The sequence below is a fragment of the Salmo salar genome, unplaced genomic scaffold, assembly GCF_965601325.2.
Source record: "Salmo salar unplaced genomic scaffold, fSalSal1 ptg000221l, whole genome shotgun sequence".
NCBI classification, from domain to species: Eukaryota; Metazoa; Chordata; class Actinopteri; order Salmoniformes; family Salmonidae; genus Salmo; species Salmo salar.
In genome coordinates this window covers 1,251,148-1,260,000 of record NW_027675333.1, presented here as the reverse complement: position 1 = coordinate 1,260,000, position 8,853 = coordinate 1,251,148, and the positions used below count along the sequence as shown (strand labels likewise).

The 8,853-nt window shown below is 46.9% G+C and overlaps 1 protein-coding gene and 1 long non-coding RNA gene across 2 annotated transcripts in view; one reads left to right on the top strand and one right to left on the bottom strand.

Annotated features, from left to right (window-relative positions):
* LOC145850252 (tripartite motif-containing protein 16-like) overlaps positions 1-8,853 on the top strand; it is a 698,685-nt gene that overhangs the window by 592,200 nt on the left and 97,632 nt on the right. The window lies entirely within an intron of this gene.
* Positions 955-7,784, bottom strand: LOC145867154 (uncharacterized). The gene is made up of 3 exons (XR_014383244.1): positions 7,615-7,784; positions 1,770-1,816; positions 955-1,386 (listed from the first exon to the last, which is right to left on the bottom strand). It is a non-coding gene; the product is annotated as an uncharacterized LOC145867154 (long non-coding RNA).

The following is an 8,853-nucleotide window of genomic DNA, read 5'->3' as shown; positions in this document are numbered from 1 at the left end:
CGTCTATGGTAGTGGAGTTATTATTATACCAGCTGGAGGAGGGGACGTCTATGGTAGTGGAGTTATTATTATACCAGCTGGAGGAGGGGACGTCTATGGTAGTGGAGTTATTATTATACCAGCTGGAGGAGGGGACGTCTATGGTAGTGGAGTTATTATTATACCAGCTGGAGGAGGGGACGTCTATGGTAGTGGAGTTATTATTACACCAGCTGGAGGAGGGGACGTCTATGGTAGTGGAGTTATTATTATACCAGCTGGAGGAGGGGACGTCTATGGTAGTGGAGTTATTATTATACCAGCTGGAGGAGGGGACGTCTATGGTAGTGGAGTTATTATTATACCAGCTGGAGGAGGGGACGTCTATGGTAGTGGAGTTATTATTATACCAGCTGGAGGAGGGGACGTCTATGGTAGTGGAGTTATTATTATACCAGCTGGAGGAGGGGACGTCTATGGTAGTGGAGTTATTATTATACCAGCTGGAGGAGGGGACGTCTATGGTAGTGGAGTTATTATTATACCAGCTGGAGGAGGGGACGTCTATGGTAGTGGAGTTATTATTATACCAGCTGGAGGAGGGGACGTCTATGGTAGTGGAGTTATTATTATACCAGCTGGAGGAGGGGACGTCTATGGTAGTGGAGTTATTATTATACCAGCTGGAGGAGGGGACGTCTATGGTAGTGGAGTTATTATTATACCAGCTGGAGGAGGGGACGTCTATGGTAGTGGAGTTATTATTATACCAGCTGGAGGAGGGGACGTCTATGGTAGTGGAGTTATTATTATACCAGCTGGAGGAGGGGACGTCTATGGTAGTGGAGTTATTATTATACCAGCTGGAGGAGGGGACGTCTATGGTAGTGGAGTTATTATTATACCAGCTGGAGGAGGGGACGTCTATGGTAGTGGAGTTATTATTATACCAGCTGGAGGAGGGGACGTCTATGGTAGTGGAGTTATTATTATACCAGCTGGAGGAGGGGACGTCTATGGTAGTGGAGTTATTATTATACCAGCTGGAGGAGGGGACGTCTATGGTAGTGGAGTTATTATTATACCAGGCAATGTATCTGTTGTCAGAGCAGAACAGACACCAGGACTTGTCATTGTATCCAAGACAACAGTCCTTAACCACTCCTCTCCTGTTGATTCCTTTATATGTCACTCCTATACCAGCCCCCATTATCCCACTCCACTCTACCTCCCAGTAACAGCGCCCAGTCAGACCCTCTCTACACAGCACCTGTCTCCAGTCCTCAAATCTCTCTGGGTGATCAGGATACGGCTGCTCCTCTGTCCTCCATGTCACCTTTCTGTTCTCCTCAGACAGAGAGAGGAGTCTGTTTACTGTGTTTGGGTCCAGTGTGAGATCACAGACATCTGATGGATGAAACCAGACACAATATTAGAAATCATCATCATTCACATTAGAATGTTAACTCACTTTTCACTAATTCATTTAATGTAGATGTTTCTAGGTATCAAAAGGAGAAGTTAAGGTAACTTGAGACTTGTTGAATGATCATATGTTATACTGTATGGTAATATAAAACACACTTATTCACATTAATTACACACACACACACACACACACACACACGTTGTCATATCAACTCTTTGTAAACGTTGGTGTCCCTGATTTCTGCTTCTGTAGAACTACAGATGATATTTAATATGACCAAGTCAGTAATGATGGTGGTCTTTGACTTAACTTGAATTAAGACTTATTCTTAGTTATCTTCTTCACAGCAGTCAACACTCACATTTTCTAAGTCCAGGTTTCATTGTGTTCTCTCCACCATGTTCCACACTGTAGCGGTAAGCAGAAGAACAGACAGTCATTGAGGGATACACCTGAACTCACACACACACACACACACACACACTGGTCAAGCGTTGGTAAGAGCGTTTTCAGTGTTTGTGTCCAGTGTGTGTGTGTGAGTCCAGTGTGTGTGAGTCCAGTGTGTGTGAGTGTGTGTGTGTGTGAGAGAGTTTGTGTGTCCAGTGTGTGTGAGTCCAGTCTGTGTGAGAGTCCAGTGTGTGTGTGTGTGTGTGTGTGTGTGTGAGTTCAGTATGTGTGAGTGTCCTGTGTGAGTGTGTGTGTCCAGTGTGTGTGTCCAGTGTGTGGGTGTGTGTCCAGTGTGTGTGTGGGTGTGTGTGTCCAGTTTGTGTGTGTGGGTCCAGTGTGTGTGTGTGTGTCCTGTGAGTGTGTGTCCTGTGAGTGTGTGTGTGTGTCCTGTGTGTGTCGTATGTGTGTGTGTCCTGTGAGAGTGTGTGTGTGTGTGTCCAGTGTGTGTGTGTGTGTGTGTGTGTCCAGTGTGTGTGTGTGTGTGTGTCCAGTGTGTGTGTGTGTGTCCTGTGTGTGTGTGTGTCCTGTGTGTGTGTGTGTGTGTGTCCTGTGTGTGTGTGTGTGTGTGTGTGACCTGTGTGTGTGTGACCTGTGTGTGTGTGTGTGTGTGTGTGTGTGACCTGTGTGTGTGTGTCGTGTGTGTGTGTGTCCTGTTTGTGTGTGTGTGTGTCCTGTGTGTGTGTGTGTGTGTGTGTCCTGTGTGTGTGTGTGTGTGTCCTGTGTGTGTGTGTGTGTGTGTGTGTTCAGTGTGTGTGTTCAGTGTGTGTGTGTGTGTGTGTGTGTGTGTGTTCAGTGTGTGTGTGTGTGTGTGTGTGTTCAGTGTGTGTGTTCAGTGTGTGTGTGTGTGTGTGTGTGTGTGTGTTCAGTGTGTGTGTGTGTGTGTGTGTGTTCAGTGTGTGTGTGTGTTCAGTGTGTGTCCAGTGTGTGTGTGTGTGTCCAGTGTGTGTGTGTGTCCAGTGTGTCCAGTGTGTGTGTGTGTGTGTTCAGTTATTATTTCAGGGACACTGAAGAGTCAACATAATAAACCCTAAACCCTGGATAGAGGGGCTCAGTGAATGTGGAGGTGAATGTGATCAGGTGGGTCAGTGTGTCAGAGGAGGCTCTATAGAAGGACAGAGTGCCGGCTGACCAGTCCAGATACACTCCTACTCTGTGGGAGCTGGAGGAGGGGACGTCTATGGTAGTGGAGTTATTATTATGCCAGGCAATGTATCTGTTGTCAGAGCAGAACAGACTCCAGGACTTGTCATTGTATCCAAGACAACAGTCATTACCCCTTCCTCTCCTGTTGATTCCTTTATATGTCACTCCTATACCAGCCCCCATTATCCCACTCCACTCTACCTCCCAGTAACAGCGCCCAGTCAGACCCTCTCTACACAGCACCTGTTCACAGTCCTCAAATCTCTCTGGGTGATCAGGATACGGCTGCTCCTCTCTCCTCCATGTCACCTTTCTGTTCTCCTCAGACAGAGAGAGGAGTCTGTTTACTGTGTTTAGGTCCAGTGTGAGATCACAGACATCTGATGGATGAAACCAGACACAATATTAGAAATCATCATCATTCACATTAGAATATTAACTCACTTTTCACTAATTCATTTAATGTAGATGTTTCTAGGTATCAAAAGGAGAAGTTAAGGTAACTTGAGACTTGTTGAATGATCATATGTTATACTGTATGGTAATATAAAACACACTTATTCACATTAATTACACACACACACACACACACACACACAGTCATATCAACTCTTTGTAAACGTTGGTGTCCCTGATTTGTGCTTCTGTAGAACTACAGATGATATTTAACATGACCAAGTCAGTAATGATGGTGGTCTTTGACTTAACTTGAATTAAGACTTATTCTTAGTCATATTCTTCACAGCAGTCAACACTCACATTTTCTAAGTCCAGGTTTCATTCTGTTCTCTCCACCATGTTCCACACTGTAGCGGTAAGCAGAAAAACAGACAGTCATTGAGGGATACACCTGAACACACACACACACACACACACACACATACATACACACACACACACACACACACACACACACACACACAGGACAAATACACACACACACACACACACACACACACACACACACACACACACACACACACACACACAGGTCAAGCGTTGGTAAGAGCGTTTTCAGTGTTTGTGTCCAGTGTGTGTGTGAGTCCAGTGTGTGTGAGTCCAGTGTGTGTGTGTGTGTGTGTGTGTGTGTGTGTGTGTGTGTGTGTGTGTGAGTCCAGTGTGTGTGTGTGTGTAAGTCCAGTGTGTGAGTCCAGTGTGTGTGTGTGTCTGTGTGTGTGTGAGTCCAGCGTGTGTGTGTGTGTGTGTGTGTGTGTGTGTGTGTGTGTGTGTGTGTGTGTGTGTGTGAGTCCAGTGTGTGTGTGTGTGTGTGTGAGTCCAGTATGTGTGTGTGTGTGTCCAGTGTGTGTGTGTGTGTGTGTGTGTCCAGTGTGTGTCCAGTGTGTGTGTGTGTGTGTGTGTGTGTGTGTGTGTGTGTGTGTGTGAGTCCAGTGTGTGTGTGTGTGTGAGTCCAGTATGTGTGTGTGTGTGTCCAGTGTGTGTGTGTGTGTGTGTGTGTCCAGTGTGTGTCCAGTGTGTGTGTGTGTCCAGTGTGTGTCCAGTGTGTGTGTCCAGTGTGTGTGTCCAGTGTGTGTGTGTGTCCAGTGTGTGTGTGTGTCCAGTGTGTGTGTGTGTGTGTGTGTGTGTGTGTGTGTGTGTCCAGTGTGTGTGTGTGTCCGTGTGTGTCCAGTGTGTGTGTGTCCGTGTGTGTCCAGTGTGTGTGTGTGTGTGTGTGTGTGTGTGTGTGTCCAGTGTGTGTGTGTGTGTGTGTGTCCAGTGTGTGTGTGTGTGTGTGTGTGTCCAGTGTGTGTGTGTGTGTGTGTGTCCAGTGTGTGTGTGTGTGTGTGTGTCCAGTGTGTGTGTGTCCAGTGTGTGTGTGTGTGTGTGTGTGTGTGTGTGTGTGTGTGTGTCCAGTGTGTGTGTGTGTGTGTGTGTGTGTCCAGTGTGTGTGTGTGTGTGTGTGTGTGTCCAGTGTGTGTGTGTGTGTGTGTGTGTGTCCAGTGTGTGTGTGTGTGTGTGTGTCCAGTGTGTGTGTGTGTGTGTGTCCAGTGTGTGTGTGTGTGTGTGTGTGTGTGTGTGTGTGTGTGTGTGTCCAGTGTGTGTGTGTGTGTGTGTATCCAGTGTGTGTGTGTGTGTGTGTGTGTGTCCAGTGTGTGTGTGTGTGTCCAGTGTGTGTGTGTGTGTCCAGTGTGTGTGTCCAGTGTGTGTGTGTGTGTGTGTCCAGTGTGTGTGTCCAGTGTGTGTCCAGTGTGTGTGTGTCCAGTGTGTGTGTGTGTGTGTGTGTGTGTGTGTGTGTGTCCAGTGTGTGTGTGTGTGTGTGTGTCCAGTGTGTGTGTGTGTGTGTGTGTGTGTGTGTGTGTGTCCAGTGTGTGTGTGTGTGTGTGTGTGTCCAGTGTGTGTGTGTGTGTGTGTGTGTGTGTCCAGTGTGTGTGTGTGTGTGTGTGTGTGTCCAGTGTGTGTGTGTGTGTGTGTGTGTGTGTGTGTCCAGTGTGTGTGTTTGTGTGTGTGTGTGTGTGTGAGTCCAGTGTGTGTGTGTGTGAGTCCAGTGTGTGTGTGTGTGAGTCCAGTGTGTGTGTGTGTGAGTCCAGTGTGTGTGTGTGTGAGTCCAGTGTGTGTGTGTGTGTGTGTGTGTGAGTCCAGTGTGTGTGTGTGTGTGTGTGTGTGTGTGTGTGAGTCCAGTGTGTGTGTGTGTGTGTGTGTGTGTGTGTGTGTGAGTCCAGTGTGTGTGTGTGTGTGTGTGTGTGTGTGTGTGAGTCCAGTGTGTGTGTGTGTGTGTGTGTGTGTGTGAGTCCAGTGTGTGTGTGTGTGTGTGTGTGTGTGTGTGTGTGTGAGAGAGTCCAGTGTGTGTGTGTGTGTGTGTGTGTGTGTGTGAGTCCAGTGTGTGTGTGTGTGTGTGTGTGTCCAGTGTGTGTGAGTCCAGTGTGAGTGAGTCAAGTGTGTGTGTGTCCAGTGTGTGTGTGTGTGTGTGTGTGTGTGTGTGTGTGTGTGTGTGTGTGTGTGTGTGTGTGTGTGTGTGAGTCCAGTGTGTGTGAGTCCAGTGTGTGTGAGTCCAGTGTGTGTGAGTGTGTCCAGTGTGTGTGAGTGTGTCCAGTTTGTGTGAGTGTGTCCAGTTTGAGTGTGTCCAGTTTGAGTGTGTCCTGTGTGAGTGTGTCCTGTGTGAGTGTGTCCTGTGTGAGTGTGTCCTGTGTGAGTGTGTCCTGTGTGAGTGTGTCCTGTGTGAGTGTGTCCTGTGTGAGTGTGTCCTGTGTGAGTGTGTCCAGTGTGTGTGTGAGTCCAGTGTGTGTGTGAGTCCAGTGTGTGTGAGTGTGTCCAGTGTGAGTGTGTCCAGTGTGAGTGTGTCCAGTGTGAGTGTGTCCAGTGTGAGTGTGTCCAATGTGTCCAGTGTGAGTGTCCAGTGTGAGTGTCCAGTGTGTGTGTGTGTGAGTGTGTCCAGTGTGTGTGTGTGAGTGTGTCCATTGTGTGTGTGTGTGAGTGTGTCCAGTGTGTGTGTGTGAGTGTGTCCAGTGTGTGTGTGTGTGTGAGAGTGTCCAGTGTGTGTGTCCAGTGTGTGAGTGTCCAGTGTGTGTGTCCAGTGTGTGTGTGTGTGTGAGAGTGTGTGTGTCCAGTGTGTGTGTGTGAGAGTGTGTGTGTCCAGTGTGTGTGTGTGTGAGTGTGTGTGTCCAGTGTGTGTGTGTGAGAGTGTGTGTGTCCAGTGTGTGTGTGTGAGAGTGTGTGTGTCCAGTGTGTGTGTGTGTGTGTGTGTGAGAGTGTGTGTGTCCAGTGTGTGTGTGTGTGAGAGTGTGTGTGTCCAGTGTGTGTGTGTGTGTGAGAGTGTGTGTGTGTGAGAGTGTGTGTGTCCAGTGTGTGTGTGTGTGTGAGAGTGTGTGTGTCCAGTGTGTGTGTGTGAGAGTGTGTGTGTCCAGTGTGTGTGTGTGTGAGAGTGTGTGTGTCCAGTGTGTGTGTGTGAGAGTGTGTGTGTCCAGTGTGTGTGTGAGAGAGTGTGTGTGTCCAGTGTGTGTGTGTGAGAGTGTGTTTGTCCAGTGTGTGTGTGAGAGAGTGTGTGTGTCCAGTGTGTGTGTGAGAGAGTGTGTGTGTCCAGTGTGTGTGTGTGTCCAGTGTGTGTGTCCAGTGTGTGTGTCCAGTGTGTGTGAGAGTGTGTGTGTCCAGTGTGTGTGTGAGAGTGTGTGTGTCCAGTGTGTTTGTGTGTCCAGTGTGTGTCCAGTGTGTGTCCTGTGTGTGTGTGTGTCCTGTGTGTGTGTGTGTCCTGTGTGTGTGTGTGTGTCCTGTGTGTGTGTGTGTGTCCTGTGTGTGTGTGTGTGTCCTGTGTGTGCGTGTGTGTGTGTCCTGTGCGTGTGTGTGTGTCCTGTGTGTGTGTGTGTGTGTGTCCTGTGTGTGTGTGTGTGTGTCCTGTGTGTGTGTGTGTGTGTCCTGTGTGTGTGTGTGTGTGTGTCCTGTGTGTGTGTGTGTGTCGTGTGTGTGTGTGTGTGTGTGTGTGTGTGTGTGTCCTGTGTGTGTGTGTGTCCTGTGTGTGTGTGTGTGTGTCCTGTGTGTGTGTGTCCTGTGTGTGTGTGTGTGTGTCCTGTGTGTGTGTGTGTGTCCTGTGTGTGTGTGTGTGTCCTGTGTGTGTGTGTCCTGTGTCTTAACCAGCCTGAAAAGTCCATCATGTCTGATATGAACATTGACATAAACCCTCTACATACTTGAGTTTCTCCAGTCTGCAGTGTGGATCCTCCAGTCCAGCAGAGAGCAGTCTGACTCCTGAGTCTCCTGGGTGATTGTAGCTCAGGTCCAGCTCTCTCAGGTGTGAGGGGTTTGACCTCAGAGCTGAGACCAGAGAAGCACAGCCTTCCTCTGTGACTAGACAGCCTGACAGCCTGCAAAGAGTCAAATCAAATTAAAATCACACTGCTATTCTTTGGTGGTGAAAATAGTGGCAGTATATTTCTTCAACATATTCAGATACATCAGTGTCCTGAAACCTGCCATATCTACTCATAAATTAAAGTATCATATTATAAATTACAAATTATCAAAGTTTTGCCTGCAGATAGAAACATGTATAATACAAATATTTGAGTAGACTGACCAGACCAGTTTAAAAGCAGTATCAGTCAAAAGACAGACAGTGAGGTATCAGATTTAGATTGTATTGAGTACAGTCCACACCATATCTATTTTGACAGTGAAGATAACATTTTAAATGTGGGTTTAAACTCCAACATTTTGGATTTCAGATCAAATGTTTCATATGAGGTGACAGTATATAATCTCACCTTTTATTTGAGGATATTTTCATACATATCTGTTTCACCATTTAGAAAAATGAAAGCACTTTATGTATCTAGTCCCCCTATTTGAATAGGTCATAAGTATTCTGAGCAATTCACTCATAGTGTATTAAAATAGTCAAAAGTTTAGTATTTGGTCCCATATTTTTTGACTGCAACGACTACATCAAGCCTGTGACTGCCATGATTGAGAAAGATCATGAATAATAATGAGTGAGAGAGTTACAGAGGCTACAACAGAAGATGCTAACCTCTCACCATTACCAATAACAGAGGCTACAACAAAACATGCTAACCTCTCACCATTACCAATAACAGAGGCTACAACAAAACATGCTAACCTCTCACCATTACCAATAACAGAGGCTACAACAAAACATGCTAACCTCTCACCATTACCAATAACAGAGGCTACAACAAAACATGCTAACCTCTCACCATTACCAATAAAAGAGGCTACAACAAAACATGCTAACCTCTCACCATTACCAATAACAGAGACTACAACAAAACATGCTAACCTCTCACCATTACCAATAACAGAGGCTACAACAAGACAGCTAACCTCTCACCATTACCAATAACAGAGACTACAACAAAACATGCTAACCTCTCACCATTACAAATAACAGAGGCTACAACAAAACATGC